General features: G+C 38.9%; 1 long non-coding RNA gene across 1 annotated transcript in view; it reads right to left on the bottom strand.

Moving 5' to 3' along the window:
• Positions 1-15,608, bottom strand: part of LOC129051548 (uncharacterized) — a 53,864-nt gene extending 38,256 nt beyond the window's left edge. The window contains exons 1-2 of the long non-coding RNA XR_008515909.2: positions 15,416-15,608; positions 9,858-9,936 (exon numbers count right to left, since the gene is read on the bottom strand). This is a non-coding gene — a long non-coding RNA (uncharacterized LOC129051548). The remainder of the gene's footprint in view (positions 1-9,857; positions 9,937-15,415) is intronic.
• Between the last annotated feature and the right edge of the window lie 4,892 nt (positions 15,609-20,500).

Below are 20,500 nucleotides of genomic sequence, written 5' to 3'. Positions count from 1 at the left end.
GTCACTAAGTATATTAACTCAACATTCCATTCAGTACATATATACAGATAAAATATTATTCTCCGAGTACTAAAAACACAGTGGTTTTATGAAGCACCAGGCCTAAAGCTCTGGGGATCTACATTTCTCCTTTCCCTGTCCAGTGGGGATGACAATACTTGTCCTCACAGTCTTGTTGTAAGAATCCAATGTGACATGAAAGTACTTTGAAAAGTTAAAAGATCTACATCACCAGTTCTCAATGGGAGTCCATTTTTCCCCTACTCCCTCTACCCCTGCCTGCCAAGGAACATTTGGTAATATCTGGAGACATATTTTTGATTGTCATCACAGTGAGGTGGCATCACTAGATCTAGCGAGTAGATGCTAAGGATGCTGCTAAACATCCTACAATGCTCAGGAAAGCCCTCCTTCATACAAAATTATCTGGTCCAAAATGTCAGTAGTGCTGAGTTTAAAAATCCTGATCTAGATAAATGTAAGACATTATTATCATTACATAATTGAGGTTATAATCTCTTGAATAAAGCCAAGCTTCACACATCAATGGATCAAATCTCTGAAAACAAATATGTAAGAAAGAAAGAAACAGAGAATTTTGGGAAATTCTCATTCTCAGATTATCCCATTGAGGAAAATACAACATGGCTCCTCCAGCCTTTCACTGAATGTCATATAGGACGACAACAAAGCTCCACTCTACTGAAGAAAACTCAGTAAGTCCTGAAGACTGATTTCCTAATGAATCTGCCTCACTTACATTCTCCAATAGGAAAAAGCATAATTCCATTGTCCTTCAAAGTCTTTCTTGAAACTTCAATCAAAATTATGCCCTTGAAAAACTACAGAGTGTCCTGGGCCTAAAGTAGATATAGGCACAGGACAACCGCTCACTCAGCAATTCCAGAGGCAATTGGCACCACGAGGGTGCACATTGCCCGAAATGAACAGGACTCCTGCATCTGTAAAACTTCAGTGTGATAGTCATCTACCCAGGCTCCTCCAGACATTTTAATTTCTCAGTGGTAAAAGGCCACGTTAACTGATTTGGGTTACTTAAGCAGAATGGGCATTGGTGATGTGAGATAGAAGGAATAATGTTTGAGGCAAGAGAGTGGAAAAGACATACTATGCTTTATAACTTTAATTGTATTCATGCAGCTTATTTGTCTGTCCTCTGGGCAGCCTAGAGCTGAAGTAGCTTCTAAGGACTTACCCATATTTAGTAAATTAGGTTTATGCCATGGTGAATCTGGTCATTCTGATTCTCATGACATTAGTCACCATGTTCATATGGAAAATGACCCCTTTAGTTTGGCCAATGTCACGGTCTTAGCAGCAGGCAGGAACATGGCTCTCAAAAGGCTGACTAATCCATCTCAGACAGACATCAAGCTGGAGTAAGAAGCTCAATACCTTTGCAACTGACCGGATGCATTCTCTTTCAGTTTGCAAAATTGAGGACCATCTTGGTTTTGCAGTCTGGGGTTTGAGAAACGTTACTGTGTTCATCCTCTCTGTTTCCTTCACATTTTTGAGCTATATTAGCTAAATGTATATGCCTGTATGTGGTCATTTTTAAATCCATTTACATTACTGAAATATCGTTTCTTGAGCCTACTCCCCTTAAAGAAAAACTGTTAGATTTTCCCAAATTTGTTCAAAATGCATTTTCCATGGAAAATTCAGATGTGGAGAAATTTTCTCCATTATGGCCATAGTGTATTTAAGATGAGTCTTATATTGTGCACTTTTCTGAAAGCAGGAAGATTACATCACATCACTTTAGTGACAGTTGAATATGTGTTGCTTTTAAAACACCAATCATTTCACTTTGGACTTAGACGAAAGGGGAATAATTTCAGCAATTTCTTTGAGAAAGGTTTAAAATTATGGTTTTTTCACAACAGCTTTCCTTGATAAACTTGAAGATGTTTGACAAAGAATTTACCTAATTCTGCCAGGCAATAGGGACTTCAGAGATTAGAAAAATCTCTAGGAAACAAGGAAGCATAAGCATGCATTCTTATATGTTGGGCACAGAAGTCAGAAGCACATTTGACATAGAAGGAATAAAAAGGCACATTAACTGAAAAAGGGTGCAACTGGAAGAAACTCAGAGGAACACCTTTGTTTTCTCACATCCAGTGTGTTAACACACAGACAATGGGGAGCCACCTGAGAGAGACCACCTCCAGTGCTCCAGCAGTCCTTCCCAATCCAGGATTCTAACATAAATTACACCCCTGAAGTATGGTCTCACAGGATGTGTATGGAAGTTACAATTCTTGAAATTATCTTTTTTTTTTTTCTTTTGTGACAGGGTCTCACTCTGTCACCCAGGCTGGAGTGCAGTGGTACAGTCATGGCTCACTGTAGCCTCGACCTCCTGGGCTCAAGCAATCCTCCCACCTTAGCCTCCTGAGTAGCTGGGACTACAGGTGCATGCCACCATGCCCAGACAAAATGTTTTGTATTTTTTGTAGAGACAGGGTCTCACTTTGTTGCCAAGCCTGGTCTCAAATTCCTGGGCTCCAGTGATCCTCCTGCCTCAGCCTCCAGAGTGCTGGGATTACAGGTGTGAGCCACCATGCTCTGCAAAATTATCTCTTTAAACCAAGAATTTACTCCTCCTCTCAAATCCCTATTTTTCTTCTATAATCCAATATGGCTATATCATTTAAGAAAACTTTCCTCTTTGAAAAACGGCTTCCATCAATTTATATCCAAGTATTGAAATCAGGACTTGTTGTTGTTGTTCAACTTATCTTCACCAAGATGCAAAGAATACTTCTATAGGATCATATTTGGAAAAGTGGTGAGAAAGTCCATGCTTCTCCCAACTCCAAATGTTTAAATAGTCCTACTAATCTTAATTTTTTATGGACACATAGCCCACATATATTTATTCATCACTGATTACAAGCACCATAACAGAATCAAAATACAAAACACTGTGTTCCTTGATCTAATGTGGTTTGAGGAATATTAGAGGAAATAAGCCCATAAATAAATCATTATACTAATGTGGGGTCAACATTGGTATCATGAAAGAATGTGCTGTGGGAACACGGTGGTAAGCTGCATAATTTCAAGGGGAGGTCAGAGGTGATTTTGGAAGAGTGTATTGAAGACTAACGGTCAAGAAGACCAATCAAAATCAGACACTAGTCTGGGGGAAAAAAAGGAAGAAATACTGAACTAATAATACAGTAGCCTTGGTTATTGAGGAGAGGTGACATATATGAGGACAATCCAACAGTTCTCAGGAACAGTTGAGATCACAAGGAGTTTATGATGACTTTCCAATTTTCTAGGACCAAAGATAGGCAATACAGGAGGAGACATGTGATACTACCACTGGTTATTCTTGCTACCTTTGGTAAATTACCAACCTTAGTTTCCTACTCTGGTAAAAGATAGGCCTCCACCTTGGGTACATAGGCCTTCAGGGGACTTTCAGTTGAAATGAGACTGAAAAGCTATTTTCAGTATCTCAAAAACCTACATCAAGAATAGGAACTGTCTTGATCATATCATTTGGCCTAATATTTTGTTCCTTCGGTTGGGATTATAGGAGCACTAAGTAGTAAATTTATTTTATTCTGAATCCAAATTCTGATGGTAGTCAGGTAGGTCTGTGATGAATTAATATGGAAAACATACAGTTACTTAATAAATACATTACTATTGTTAAGTAACATTTTACACAGACCTCATGGAAAAACCCGTAAGGAGAACGTTCTTAAAGGTTAGGTCAACAATGAAGCCCATACTTACTCCAGGTTCTGCATGCCTCTCTAAACTTGTTATAAAAACATGCTGTTCTCCCTGAAACCTTATTCATTGCTGATTATAAGCACCATCATGGAATCAAAATACAAAACACTGTGTTCCTTGATCTAATGTGTTTTGAGGAATATTAGAGAAAACAGACCCATAAATAGATCATTATACTAATGTGGGTACACATGTACAAACCATTTCTGAAAAGAATTTCTGAAAATTCAATATCAAGGACTAACTGTATGTGTGAGTTATTGTTTTTGAAGCACTATATCATCATAAGGAGAAATCATGGTGATATCCATCTAACATGTTAGAAAATGGATAGGGGAAATTGTTCTCTTCCACAAAGGTAAAAGGGAAAACATACTTTCTTTTCTTGAATCATACAACCTTAAACCACAAGGACCTTAGCAATTCTAGAATATATCCTCCTCTGTATGCTTCAAGACTTCCTAAAGACAGGGACATCCACAGACGTTACATAGTTTACCCTACTGCACATTAGATAATGTGAGGGCAGTGGCAGTAGAAAACTGGGCACAGAGGTGTTCCATAAGATTCTCTCCATTCTGCTTCTGCAATTTTGAGAAAAATGGTATTTGGGAAAGAGAGAGGAAGGAAACAGAGAAAAGTGTATTCCTTATAGCCAGTAATTAGGTCACTGTTAAATGAGAGAATATATATTGAAGATAAACTTTACACATAACTCTGATACAGTGTACACATTTTTTGGTTCCAAATAAAGTAACATTTGCCTAGAACCAAATGTTGGGATTCTGAAATTAAATAAGAGAGCTGGAATTTTCTGTCTAATAAGTAAATACTAGAAGTTGGTGTAAAAGTATGCATTGTACCTTGGATGTAAGGTACAATGCTTAAATGTTACTCTCAAAGAGCATATTTGAATGTACTCTCCATTTTATTTATATTAATCTGCTTCAATATATTCTTTAATAATAATATATCATAAAGTTTCTTATTGTAATCTGGATAATTGATACGTCAAGTGTATACGACTGAAGGAAATTCTGCTACCTAGTGCCACTATACATAAATTGTAAGCTTAGCTTTTCATTTGGTTTTTGTTTTGTAGTGACTGAATCGATAGCTTTTGTAGGTTGAGTCTACAAACCTAAGGTTAAAAATAAATGATAAACACAGGAATTTGTAAATTAATTAATATTAGTTATTTATTTGTTTGTTGGTTTGGTCAGTTAAATTTTGCATTCTTTGCAGTACAAACTTTTCAGGTATCAGTTCCTCACTGTCTACCTCCCATATCCCTCTCATCCTTCCACAAGCTTTTACCTGTATAAAGGCCAAATATCTCCTCACAATATTAACAAAACTTTTTTAAAAGAACGTTAGATACATTTTTCTGTCTCCAGGAAAACAGGAACTATAACAATTAATTAGCTTTTATCTTTCCATATAGTAAGTAGAGAAAGCAGTAATATCTTTTTTTTTTTAGCTGCAAGACAATAGCTTGTGTCTCTTAAGTTGACGGTGTCACTCCTGCAGAATGAATTTCCATAGAAGATAAATGGAAAGTCACTCTCGTCATATCCTGGAAGTGTTTGTTAAAGCAATAACGATCGTGGTCTAAGCCATTGCCCCTGGGATTAATGAAAATCCAGGAGGAGCTGATGGTCCAAGATGCACAAAGAGTCATTAAGCCCCAGATAACTGTTAAGTCTCTGGTAATTCACTGTGGCTGAAGGAGGTGGATGGCGAGGCAGGCATACCACAGTGATGGGCCTGGGAGGGACAGCAGGAGACAGGTGTGTTTAGTGAAAAGGTGAATTTCCCAGTGCACATAAAAATGATTGTGTTGTACAGTTAAATACTTAAAGTCATATCTCAATTATTTGACTTCACATCAACAGTATGAAGCTGAATGATTTTATCTTTGTAGTATTCAGTAAAACCATTCCTGCTTTCATGGCGTTGAAGTTAACGTCTCTTTATTTCTTCTTCTTCCCTACCTTGCCTTTAAAGGTCTATTTCATTTACTTCCATCCTGCAAATACCCATTAATACCAAGTGGTTGGATGCTATGAGGATAAACAAACAGCAGCAGATAAAAAGTGAACATTTGTATCCTACAGTCTGTGGCAAGATCTTTGCCACTTGAACTGAACTAGATGTGTGTTATACTCTAAATGTGTATTACACTCTGGAGCTCAGGGAAAGTAGAAATAAGTCTACTCATCCCAAAAGAGCATGTGCCAACAAGAGGGTTCTAATGATAAGAGTGAGTAAGCAGACCAACACTACCAAAACTGAGATTGGTGACTGTATTAGTCAATTTTCACATTGTTATAAAGAAATACCTGAGACTGGGTAATTTATAAAGGAAAGAGGTTTAATTGACTCACAGTTCCACATGGCTGGGAAGATATCAGGAAACTTACAGTCATGGTGGAAGGTGAAGGGAAAGCAAGGACCTTCTTCAGAAGGCAGCAGGAGAAAAGAGTGAAGGGGGAAGAGCCCCTTATGAAACCATCAGATCTCATGAGAACTCACTATCACAAGAATAGCATGGGGGAAACCACCCCCATGATCCAACCACCTCCCTTCCCCGACATGTGGGGATTACAGGTCCCTCCCTGGACACATGGGGATTACAATTCGGGATGAGATTTGGTTGGGGACACAGAGCCAAACCATATCAGTGGCCCTGCCACAGCCTCTTATTTTTGATTCTTCAATATGTTCATTCAACATGATTTCAAATTATTCATTGGAGGGCTATTGTGTGCACAGAAGACACATGGATGAATAAAACAGTATGGTTTCTGATATGCATTACTTTCTCTTGACAGATGGTAAGTTCTTAATAGATATTAGCTGTTATCATTGTTATTACTAGTATTTCCCAGACAAGAAGGATGAGATCTTGTAATCCCACCATGTTCTCAATGATGGGTGCCACTCTTAAAAGTATCAATTCCTTTGCTCCCACATCAAATATTCCTCATCAGGGTGGTTTAAAAATAGTTACGGTAAACTAATTTTATTACCTCAGAAATATATTAAAAATGTAGATCTTTTATAATTCCTTCAATTAACAGTAGACACTTCTTGATTACTTTCTAATTAAATCATTTCACTCTAAGACTTGGTAATTACAACAAGAAGTTATTAAAATTAGAAAACATTTGCTAACTCAGTACTTTTGATTATTAAGCCTTTGTCATTTAATATTGCCAAACAGTCTATGAAGATATATGAGCAAAGAAACTGATTGTAATGTCTTTAGCTGCAATAATTAACTACAGGTGTCCCAAACAATGGATGTTTCTTTCCTATCACATATTTTCCTGTAAAATCTATTGTTAGTGTCACCAATTGGATTTTTTTTCCTTTGGCCTATTAACTATGTTTCGCCCATATATTACTTCTTTCCATAGAAGAGAAATATATCATTGAATCTCCTTTGCTAAGGAATTTTATCTGTCTTTGGTGCTCTGATGAAAATACATTCACAGCTTATTATAGGAATCAGAGTTACACTGACATTGATGTTTTTATCTGACTGATCACCACATTCCAATCTATAGAACAATAAACTTCCCAAATCAGATACATTTCTAGAAAGAAAACTATCCACATTGCCGGGGCCTGGGAAATTTGCCATCTCAATATGTCAACAGAATGACAATTTATTTTCATCAGATTTCTTAGGAGGTGTGATATCTTTTATCTTCAGTTGCTGGCTTTTACCGGGGTGGGGAGAAATGGGGAGAGAGATTGTTGTTTCCTTCAGACAAGACTCAAAGAAAACCAAATGACTTTTTTTTCTACCCTGCTCTTTGCAAATCAGTATAGGCAAGGGGTACACACATTTTCACTCATAGGAAACAGCTTTTAAAACATAAGATTGGATTCACAGAACCAAATGATCCTTGCAAGCTGTGATCAGTCAAAGTAAATTCCCCTAAATGTGATTCTGAAGCATAGGGTGAGGTGCTAATGGCTGTCTATTGGAATACTGGTTTGACAAACCGCACCTAGAAAAGATATTGACAAGCTCTTCAGTGTTCTAGCAGGAAAGAGATTCTTGAAATCAAGCCCATTGCTCCTCTGCCTGCCTTCTGCTGAGAAACCAAGGGAAGAATTGAGCAAATTCATCACCCCTTAACAAAGCAATAAGTAAAAACTGATGAGTCTTTGTGCTTGATGGAAAGGTAGTATCCTGTTCACAGTGAATAACAGCTCCCTTATACTCTACACTGATCAGAGAACATCTAGGAAATCGTGTTCTATTTGGGGTACATTTTCCCAAAGACAATGAGAAATACCCAAAAGAGGGGAGACACAATGTGAAGAATGAAAGGGAGAATAGAATAGGAAAGCTGAGCCTGGTAATGGAAGATTGGAGGGTGGCATGGCAGGAACATGTGGTTGTCTTAAAATGTATAAGGGATGTCATGGTAGGGTGGCACAACACAACGGGCAGGAGACAAACTAGGTCAGAGGAGTGGGAGTCAAAGAGAATCTAATTTGAGATTAAAATCGGAAACAATATTCCTATGGCAGAATGTGTTATTTGCATCAATGGTGGACTCCATTTATTGGATGTTTGCAAGCAGAGCCTGGTTGAGATGTTGGAAAAGCAATGAAAGTTGAATAAATGTCAGCTTGATATGAGAGAAGGAACATAGCCTGAGAGCTGAAAGCTCCATGCTCTAGGCCCAACTGTGAAAATAATCTGTTAGGAGAGAAATCTAGGTTTGGCCTAAGTTTACTATGTGACTCTGGATGAGTTACAAGCCAGGGGTAATTGGTTATGCCAGGTTCCTAGAGAGATTGAAGAGGAGGTTTAAGTTCTGTGGATGATCTTTAATAATTCTGCCTGGGTCTTAAGAATGCATTTTTTATTGATGGGTGTACCTTATAGGTATACAAATAAAACTAATGAAATATTTGTATGTTAGCTTAATAAATGTTTACATGCTTACAATGTATATATCCTGTGGAATTGCAGGTAGAAACAAAACAAAGAATTAAATGAATGGCACCTAAGCCATTCAGATCTCAAAAATGCTTAAATACTTAGGTGGCTTTAGGCAACTTCTTGTCTCTGGGGCTTTGTAGTGTCATCTGTAAAAGCAGACATCAGATGAGACCATCACTGAGGTTGTTGGGTTTTGTTTTTTTTTTTTAATATAAGAAGCCATGATTATGAACATGTGCACAGAATATAAAAGCATATCAATGTATTAGCCATGTTATGAAATGTAATACCACAGACAGTTTGCATTGTAAGAGTATTAGTTTTGCCCATGTGCCTCACATTTTTCATCCGTGGGACCCTAGAAGATGAAAGTGTTGAAGAAGAACTTTGGCAAGTGCTTTGATCCACAAAGGAGATTCACAACATAAGGTTGATATTTCTTGAGTTTTAACCATGCTGAGATAAGCTCAATATCTCTATTTCTGCATTATAGTTATAAAGAAACAATGTAAATCTTCCCAAATGGCTTATTTACATACCTTTGAGATATAGACTCATAGACTATTAAAGCGGCAGGGGGGCTTTGAGGCCATCTAATCCCAACCCCCTCATTTGACAATGAGGACACTGAAACTCTGAAATATTAAGTGACTTAACAAAGGACACAGGCTAAGAATAGTTATCATGGCTTCTAACTCCTCATCGAATTATAGTATTTTATTTAAATATGCCCCTTGGCCATTCTTATTATAAAAGCCAGGTTTTTGGCTTTTATATTTCTACTAGGGTTATCAACATTGTCATAAGTTCACATTGAATAGAAATTTTATACTTTTAGAAACATTCTTGTTTAGTTTTGCCCAGCATATTCTGTTTTTAATCCCAACTTTTATTTTAGATTCAAGGGGTACATGTTCAGGTTTGTTATATGAATATATTGCATCATGCTGAGTTTTGGGGTAGGGATCCCATCACCCAGGTAGTGAGCATAGTACCCAGTAGGTAGTTTTTCAACCCCACCTTCCTCCTTCTCTCCCCCTAGTAGTCTGCAGTGTCTATTGTTCCTAAGTTTATGTTCATATGTGCTTAATATTTAGCTACCACTTACCATTTAGAACATGCAATACTTGGTTTTCTGTTCCTACATTAGTTCGCTTAGGATTATGGCTCCAGCTGCATCTGTGTTGCTGCAAAGAACATAATTTCATTCTTTTTTATGAAGTATTCTCTAATGTATAAGTACCATGTTTTTTGATCCAATTTATCATTGATAGGCACCTAGGTTGCTTCCATATCTTTGTTCTTGTGAATAGTGCTGTAATGAACATACAAGAGTGACCTTCCATCTGGGTTGAGAATATACAGAATGATTGTGGAAGCAGAACACTTCTCTATCTGGCCTGACCTAGGGACCCGCTGGAAGTTCTCCCATAACTAACTCTAGTCTCACAGGTAAAGGAGAGGACGGACAATAAATAAAACCATGTTTGTAAGTAGACCCCCGGCTGGTATGAACACCTCCCCCATGTAGTTAAAAATGTAATACTGCTGTCTTTCTGGGAGAATGACTTATTTTACCTTTGGATATATACCCAGTAATGGGATTGCTGGATTGAATAGTAGCTCTGTTTTAAGTTATTTGAGAAATCCTTAAACTGCTTTCCACAGTGGCTAAACTAATTTATATTTGCACCAATTGTGTATAAGCATTCCCTTTTCTCCACAGCCTCTCCAGCAGCTGTTTTGTTGTTTTTCTTTTACTTTTTAATAATAGCCATTCTGACTGGTGTGAGATGGTATATCATTGTGGTTTTGATTTGCATTTATCTGATGATTAGTGACAATGAGCATTTTTTCATATGTTTGTTGGCCATTTGTATGTCTTCTTTTGAGAAGTGTCTGTTCATGTCCCTTGCACATTTTTTAATGGGGTTATTTGGTTTCTGCTTGTTGATTTGTTTAAATTTCTTACAGGTTCTGGATATTAGACTTTTGTTGGATGCATAGTTTGAGAATATTTTCTCTCATTCTGTAAGGTGTCTGTTTGCAGTATTGATAGTTTCGTTTGCTGTGCAGAAGCTCTTTAGTTTAATTAGGTCCTATTTGTCAATTGTTGGTTTTATTGCAACTGCTTTTGGGGACTTAGCCAAAAAATTCTTTGCCAAGGCTGATGTTGAAAAGGGTATTTCCTAGGTTTTATTCTAGGAATTTTATAGTTTGAAGTCTTACATTTAAATCTTTAATTCATTTTGAGCTAATTCTTGTATATGGGGAGATGTAAGGGTCCAGCTTAATTCTTCTGCATATGGCTAGCCAGTTATCCCTGACCAGTGTATTGAATAGGGAGTTCTTTACCCATTGCTTGTTTTTGTTGGCATTGTAGGAGATCAGATGGTTGTAGGTGTGTGGCTTTATTTCTGAGTTTTATATTCTGTTCCGTTGGTGTATATGTCTGTTTTTGTACCAGAAATGTCCTGTTTTGGTTACCGTAGCCTTACAGTATAGTTTGAAGTTGGATAGTATGATACCTCCTGCTTTATTCTTTTTCCTTAGGATTGTGTTGGCTATTTGGGCTCATTTTTGGTGTCATGTGAATTTTAGAAGAGTTTTTTTTCCTAATTCTGTGAAGAATGACATTAGTAGTTTGATCAGAATAGCACTGAATTTATAAACTGCTTTGGGCAATATGGGCATTTTAATCATATTGATTCTTCCAATCCGTGAGTATGGAATGTTTTTCCATTTATTTGGGTCATCTCCGATATCTTTCAGTAGTGTTTTGAATCTCTCTTTGTAGAGATCTTTCACCTCCTTGATTAGCTGTATTCCTAGGTATTTCATTTTCTTTGAGGCTTTTGTCAGTCTCCATATTGATGGGCAGATGAACCTTGGACCTGAACTTTCTGCACCTTCAGATAAAACTTCTCAGAGGTAGGGTATAGAATCTGTAGGCCTACTCATTAAGGACTTGGGAAAACCAGCTAGGACACCATTTTAACATGAATGGATGGCAGGGAGGACATTCTAGGAGCAGACAGCAGCCTAAGTGGGAGCATCTGTGGCCCATGGCAGAAAGAAGAAGCAGTCTGGTTTTGCCAGAGAGTGAAAACTATGCATACAATTCCCAAACATTTGATAATTGTGTTATGATGACTTATTTGCCTAGCATCCAATGGGTCTGGCAGATTATGAGAAAATCAGCATTGTCTCTCTGGATAAGGCTCATATTCCATTCTGAGAGTACACTGAAAGAAAACTGTGGAAAATCTAGATGGTTTTCTTAGATTGCCAAAATCAAATAATTTGCAATTTAAAATGTATATCCCTCCAATGCCTTGAATAATCGAAATTTAATTTCTGATACTGTTCTTAATCTTCAAGAAGCTAGAAGCCTGGTTTGTCGGACTGAATTATTCAGGTAAAATAAAGAAAATGACTATTAACGGGTAGAAAAAAAAAACTGGAATTGAGCAGATGGTTTGCCCACATGTAGATATAGTGTTTCAAAGAAATTCTGTGCATCATTTCAAAGAGATTCTATGCTTGTTTGCTGGAAATGACCTGGGGTGGTTGGGAAATGATGTGGGGCTTGGATCAATATAGACACAAATCAGTTTTTTAGTATTTCCAACAACTTGTGACCCTCCATCTGGGTTGAGAATATACAGAATGACTATGGAAACAGAACAGTTCTCTCTCTGGCCTGACCTAGTGACCCTCTGGAAGTTCTCCCATAACTAACTCTAGTCTCACAGGTAAAGGAGAGGAAGGACAATAAATAAAACCATGTTTGTAAGTAGACTTCTGGCTGGTATGAACACCTCCCCTGTGTGGCTAAAACTGTAATACTGCTAGAGTCAAAGAGAGTCCCCTGAAATTAATTCTTGCAATTTATTGTATGTCTCCATCTAAGTCTCAGCAGATATACCACTCCCCAGCCTGGAGAATGAGACTTCCTTGTTAATGTGGGCAGGCTATGATACGGTCGCCCCTAGTCACTCATCAATCCAAATTATTTGATATGGTTTTAATTAGTCCATACAAGGAACGTAGTAGTTACTATAACTTGACTTTAGGAAGAGGAAAAATCAACTCTTTGTTTATTTCTGGTGTCCCAGACGCATGAAGACACACCAAAAATAACTGCTATTTATTTTACAAGATGGAAAAAATATTGACTGCCCTCTGGTCATAGAAGGCATTTTCTTTTGGGATTACAAGTGCAGAGATGAATTAGGTACACTTAGGATCAATATCTGTTTCTCTTCTTGGCTCAAGATGGGATTTGTCAAAATTCGAGAGCAGCTTCTATTGAGTGTCAGCTACAAATTCTTCCACTACTGAGTCATACACCTATTCAGGTTGAAATATAAAAGGCAAAGGGCTTTTTCAGCTACAATATCTGGGGTCAGGATGCTAAATCGCTTCTCAGCCTTTTCCTTTAATGAGCTTTAGTTTGATGAAGTGACCTTAGCAGCAGAGAATGGAAGGGAGTAAAGGGTCTGTGCTAGCAAAGGACAGTGGCTCCTGGGGATGGAGGAACATGCAGGTAGAAGGACTGGGAGAGAAGAAGAGAAGGAGGCAAGTGGGTTCAAGAAACTATGGATGAACTACTCTGGCCAAAGATATGGTCGCATAGATATGATAAAGATCAGTGAGGCTAGAGTATCGGGGAGAAATTTGCTTTAGAGCTGCCTAATTTTTAGGACTGCAACAATTAATTAAGGCAGTGTTCAACATATGGTCCATCCCTGAGGACTTCAAACTTGGAAGATTTCCCTTTGCTTGGGTAGAGGTTAGGCAATAAGGTTGCCAGGCATCCCACAGTGAGGAGGGGAGAAAGAATTCTTAAAACTATTTCAGGCATCCCCAAAGTAGGCTTTTGGAGGATTCCATTTCACATCCTTGGACACACATGGCCATCAGCTAGTTGAAAAAGCCCAAATGCAGAAGAGACTGCTTGTATTTGTCTTTGGGAATTCTAAACACTCAAGACTCTGCCAGGAGTAAATGTGTCTCAGGCGGAATTAGGAAATAGAAGAAAGAAAAGATAGTGTCTATAACCCAAGGCAGCAAGACTTTTAGACAAGGAGGCAAAGCCAACCACAACGCTTTATAGAATAAGGCATGATAAATACCACAGAGTGATAGAAAACAGTCCCTGAGAAATGAGCAGGGCTGCCTCAAGTGCTATGGAAATAGCACAGAGAGGACAGCTATGTGATGCAAGGTTAGAAGTTATCTGTGAGGACCTGGGTCTTGAGCTAGACCCTGCAGTAGAGAAAGAATTTGGTAGTGTAGACAGAAAGAGGTAGGCACTCTGAGCTAAGGAAACAGCTGAATAACAAGAGATGAGGAAGGAAATTGTCGCAGTAGAGGGGAAAGCAGCACTGAGGTATCACTGGGGTCATAGAGAAAATGAACTGGGAAGAAAAAGAAGGCACTCATGCAGTACCTATACTAATGAACTTCGTCTTCATTTATTCTTCAAACTTCAGTTTTCTCTTCTTTAGAATGGGGACAATAATGCCTACTGCATAGAAATGTTGAGGAATTCAACACTGAGATGATATATGTAAATTACCTACCACAGCTGGTGGCTCAATATATTAAATTTTTCTATTCTGCACCCACCCTCAGCTCAGGGAAGGAGACTGAATTTAATTCCAGCGTTTTCTTATGTCTTGTGGTCACCCCTAATGAAAATCAGTGGTTGTTTCGCTGGCATATAATGATATCTGAGGAGGTCTTGACACCGAAAGCACTGTTAATTCCTATCTTGGTTGATTTCAGACTGCAGTGCCTTTTGAAAATCTTATGTCTGATTTTTAAATTTTCCTTTCTCCCTCCCTCTGTTGGACTATCAGCTTCCACTTTCTGATACTGCCATTTCTGCCTGCATGGATACTAATCTGCTAAAGACTAGGAAGCCATTGTGAGAATACACTAAATTCATGTAACCCTGAAAATAGGGAATAAAGATGAAAAAGTCAATCCGGAAACCTCTATAAATGTTTTTCTTATGTAAATCTTCACATGCGGCTAATTTTTAAAAAATATTTTCTGTAGGGTAACACCAAGAGCTTTAGACCCATTGACACCCAATATGTTAGAATAATAAAATTGCACACAGTAACAATCAAAGCTAAGCTTCTGCAAAACTGTGAGGGTGGCTAAGTTGATACATCCCTTTTTTGCATTAGTTACCCAGCAACCTAATGATTTAGGCTTCTTTCTCCAAAAATGGCCCTCAGACCTCTAATTCTATCTAATTCATCTAATTGATGAATGTCATCAATTAAATATGGCACTACTTAGATGGTGTGCATCTTAATAGAGATATCTTAAGTTGGCAAACAAAAGTTCTACTGGGGAATCTTAGACCTTTGAAGTGGGTGAGATTTTTGAGGGCAAAGAACGAGAAGGACCCTGTTAAATCTCAATAGGTAGTTGGCCTCCTGCCTTTCTTGTGCAGTCCTAACTACTAGCAAAATGACTAAATCATTGTAATGCATGCCACACTGTTGCTGCTTAATAACACATGACTGTCAGGTGTTCCAGGGGGATCTATTCTTTTCCTTCTCTTGGTCTCAACTTCCCCAGATGGATACCATGATAATTTCCCTTTTTCATGTCAAGAGTATGTCCTAGAAACAAGTCATTTACCTTCAGAGCAGGGTTTGAGATTCTTTGGAGAATAATGCCATCTGAGGTTAACGTGGTTTCCTGGTCTCTCAGCTGCCTCCTCTCTGTATTAGACAGTAAAATTGACTAGGGCATTTCCAATTGAGAAAGACATGTATTTGGGTTAGATTTAACCATACAGGAGAATTAATATAAAGCAGCAATGGTTCACAAGCCAGCTCACTCCTCCTTGAAATTTCAGCGACTGGAAAAATTAGTCTCCTGTTGCCTTTTCATTCCTTTTTTTTAATTATAACTTGCTGAGGCACTAGCTAATACGCTTTAATCTCTTTTAATAACTACCCTATCCTCGGTTTGTCTAAGCATCCTTCTCAAGCCATCCACAAATCCAAGAATGCTCTTAAGATTGACTGACTGATCTCTCAGCTCTGTTGATTTACCGAAGCAAGGTCTATTCCTCCAGCCTCGGCTCTGCAAGGGTGAAAGCAAAAACAAAGATATGAACTCTTTCTAGACCCAGGAAAGAGCCACCCCTTAGGAAATTTGGAAGGTAGCCAAGTGTATTTTTAGCCACCCTCGTCCCTCATTTCCTGAATGTTTTATCTCTCTCAAAGCTCACATCTCTCCTGCCTAGCATCTTCTCCATCCTCACTTTTTTCTGGGGTCTGGGAGTAAGTTCTCCTTTTCATGGGGATTTCACATGTCCAAAGAAGACAAAGGCATAATGAGGAACATATCTCTACTGAAGAAACTGCAGGCACCATGTCAGGTCTTCATGGAACAGAGCTATGGAAGTTAGCTCAGACAAACTCCTACAAGTCATAGTAGGTCAGAAGCCATTGACTCCTTCTTCTTGTAACACGCAGACCATTTTGGGTGAATGATGTCAAGCTTAAAAACAAGCCCCCACGGCTGGACGTGGTGGCTCATGCCTGTAATCCCAGCACTTTGGGAGGCTGAGGCGGGCGGATCACGAGGTCAAGAGATCCAGACCATCCCAGCCAAGATGGTGAAACCCTGTCTCTATTAAAAATACACAAATTAGCTGGGTGTGGTGGTGCGTGCCTGTAGTCCCAGCTACTCGGGAGGCTGAGGCAGGAGAATTGCTTGAACCTGGGAGGCAGAGGTTGCAGTGAGACAGGATTGCACCACTGCACTCCAGCCTGGTGACAGAGTGAGATTCCATATCAAAAAAAGAAAAGCATGGCACCAGGTCTCAAACTGCTTGCCATCATCACTGCCCTTCTCCACAAAAGGTACACATTTAATGAGAGGCTCTGGCAAGACAGAGGGAAGCAATGATGCAAGCAATCAAGTATTTATTAAAGCATCTACTATGCTTGGCCCAGTGGGGCATAAAATATAACCTAGAAGACAAGACTTTCCACATGTGACATAAGAGGAAGACAATAGGCAGTGTGTGATCAAAGCTATAGTTCAGGAACTAAGAACCCACGAAGGGGGATTACTGAAAATCCACGTAGAAAGGGAAAATTTCATAAGCCTTGAATAGTGCTGTGTGACTAGAAACAAGTGAGAAAATAGGAGTTTTTAGAAAGAGGAGAGCGAGAGAAAGAGAGCGGGATACTAGCATAAACATGCAATGGGGGCAATAGGAAGAAGATCAGCCTTGTTGAAGCAGACCTGGTTAGAAATACAAGTTTGATACAGAATATGGATCCCCTAGAGAGATGCTTTAGATTTAGAAGCCAAATAACTGATTTGGTCAATCGGGAAAGAAAGTGCCAAGTCATGCATCTATATGATACACATTTGTTTAACCAGCAGAGATCCCTCTCAGAAGCTAATTCAGGCAGGTTCTGCCCAAGAGAGTCCAGAACGTGGGTACTTCCAGCACCAACAATTAACTCTGCATGTAGCAATCCCATGATTCCAAAGCCCTCTCTGCAGTTCAAAGACCGTTACTGGATGGTACTTCTATCGGCAATACTTCAATAGAAACAAGGAAAGCTACAAATGCAAGCTACACATGTAATTTTAAACTTTCTGTTGGCCACATTTTTAAAAAGAAGAAACAGGTAAAATTAATTTTAATAGACTTCAATGGAATATATCCAAAATATTATCATTTCAACATGTAATCAATATAAAGCAATTATCAATGACACGTGGCATTCATTTTTTCATACTAAGTTTTCAAAATCTACTATGCATTTTACACTTACATATCAACTCAGACATTTCAAATGCTCAGTAGTGCATATGGCATATTATACCATATTGGACAGCTCAACAGTAGAGTCTTGCCAGTCTTCAGTTTTAGCCTCTCATGTCACTGCTTCCTTCAAAGGCTAGTCTGGTAAAGTACTCCATCTTAAGGTGCAAATAGCTAGTCATTATTTGCTGTGTAAGTCCCTTTAAATAGCATTTTATTTTAGAGTGGGAATCTGACATTCACACCAGACCCAGTGGGTAGAATCCTGCAAATGAAATTCCCATTGTCTTCTGAAATCCTCTCAACTCCAAAAGTCCTACCACAGGTTCTCCACCTGTGGTTTTGGAGGGGCTGGACTGCTCTCTGTGTGATCAGAGGATCTTCCTAGGAGTGCTAGGCCTGTTTTTAACCTCAAGATGATCCTGAAGCACTCAGGATGCCCAGTGTCACATAAACTTGTTTACCCCTTTCCTCTGTTTAACAGATGGTTAGCACTTCCCTCTGGCCACCTTCTGTGACCCAGGACTGATCTTCAGTTTTGTAAGCTAGTTTTGGAAATGCCCAAGGGCCCAGATTGGAAAAGCAGTGAGCTCTGTACTAGGGCAGCAAAATAGAAGCTCACTGCTTAGAAGTAGGTATTAAATATGTTGTCTGCACTGCATTGGAAGAAGGAAGGTGGTCTGACTGTAGGCCTGGACACTTGCTGGACAGACTTCTCCAGGAGCATCATGGCTGGGGTTGTAGATGCAATGCTTTAAATGGGATACTGAAAAACATTAGAGTGAACACACACTGGCCCTAAGGCAGAATCTTTAAAAGCAGACTGTACGTAGAGAGCTGTGTCTGCTTGAATTTGATCCCCTGCTGGGCCACTCACAAGTGGACTGACCTTGGGCAAATTATTTAGTTCCCTAAATCTTGGTTCTTCAAAGTAACCTGGGGTTATAAAGGCAATCTCAGAGGATTGTTGTGTAGAAACATTTAACTAGGTGTTTTGCCATATAGTATTTTCAATAAAGTTCGGCTGTTAAATAAAAATAGATAATAAATAGGTAGATAGATAAAGACTAACAATAACCCAGCAGAAGAGAAAGGGACAGAGGACTAGGCAACAGAGGACATGAACACAGGACACTCACATGCAAACACATGCTTAGTCATGCACACACATGAATGCACACTTATGCATGCAGGCTCACACAGAGGCACATACAAGCAGCAGGTAAGCACATGCACTCACACCCACAAGCATGCACACATGCACATGCACATCTGCCTGCACAATCTTTCTCTGACATTCTGAACCTCAGAAAGTTAGCTTGGGTCTCCAGGCTCTATGCCTTTAGCCAATAGTCTCTGGCTTCAATACGCACCCTGTCTTTGTGACCTCATAGAGTAACACTGCCTCCCTTGTGCCCTGCCTCACACTCAGGAAGAGGAAAAATAAAACTGTGACCTTATTGGGAAAAGAAAACCTCGCCCTCCCTCCACTCAGTGTGGCAGACATTTGACTCCCTGACCACATGATCTCATAGGAATGGATTATGTTGTTTGTGTATAAAATACTGTATCCCCTCCACAGACAGCATCCAGAGGTACTTAGTAGAGACAGTAAATTATTATTGGTTGAAAGGCCTTGATGCCCTGGACTAATCAAAATCTCCTTCCTCACTCACTCACTTCAGTCACTGCATGAACCATGTGTAATTAATGCTATGACTAGATTCATTGCTACAATTTATTCCCACAAAACATGGGGGAGTATGTAAGGATCTGTATCAGAACTGCATAGCAAGAAGCAAGGTAATACACTGCAATGTATAAGAAAAACCAAGAGAGGCAGTTCAACAGGAAATTACTAGACCTAAGTGTTGGTTGCAAGGAAATTCACAAGAAAAAGAGGCATCGTAGTGACCTCTAGGAGATTAAATGTTCAACCCATGCAAATGAAAAAACAACACTAGTAATATGACACTTCTCCTATTAAGTCTGGGTGGCCGTGTTGAGTGCTTCCTAAATACCTGCTTCTGTGCTAGGTATATATTACCTAGCTGAATTTTTTCAACAAGGTCAGTTAAATAATATTATCCCCATTTACAGATGAGAAAACTGAGAATTAGAGGATTAACTCACTTGCCCCAGGTCACACAACTTCATTGAAAAACACCAATGCTCCTGAATAGTAATGGAGCCAAAATTCCAGCCACATATGACTGAGTTAGAACTCACGTATTGAACCACTAGAGCCCAAGTCAAGGCTGGGATTCCTCCCAGCCAATACCTGCTGGCTTGTTTATACAAATCCAGTTGACCCTTCCAAAGCCAGCTCATTCCTTGCCTCCATCATGAAGTCTCTAAACTCCACCTTCTCTGACGTCCTGCTTAAACATTTTCTTGTCTAACATATTTAAGTTTTGTTTCTCCAACTAACCCCTAAGTTACTTGCACGTCATGTCAAAAGAGAGTGAATAGTATTTTGCTGCTATTAATACTAGTGATATTAGCCAGTCTGGAAAATGTACTGCTCATTTACTAACGAGATAATAGAGCGGTGACTCTGTCTTTTTCCTCAAAGTAGTGCCAGTGCCCGATGCAGTGCTCAGCATAAGGCATATATGAAAAAAGTTACACATTGTCCAAAACGAGAAAGGCAGTATGCAGAGCATGGGCATAGCTAGGGGAGGTATAAAAAATAAATCAAATACCCCACTTTCCCTCAAGGCACCCTCAGTAAATATCAGTTATGATACAAACCAGAAAGTGATAAGTGCAATAACAAGAAGATCCAGAAAAGGGAGAGGGTGTGAGAACAGATCAGCACTGGAACTTAAAAATATGAGGCTTAATTTAATCAGTTTACAATACCTGGATCCTTAGCTTTTTTAAATTTTCCATTTTACTTAAAGGTGTCTGCATCAATAAGTACAACA

The sequence above is a fragment of the Pongo abelii genome, chromosome 17 (assembly GCF_028885655.2).
Source record: "Pongo abelii isolate AG06213 chromosome 17, NHGRI_mPonAbe1-v2.0_pri, whole genome shotgun sequence".
NCBI lineage: Eukaryota > Metazoa > Chordata > Mammalia > Primates > Hominidae > Pongo > Pongo abelii.
The sequence above is the reverse complement of the archived record's forward strand: the minus strand, read 5'-3'. Positions and strand labels throughout refer to the sequence as shown.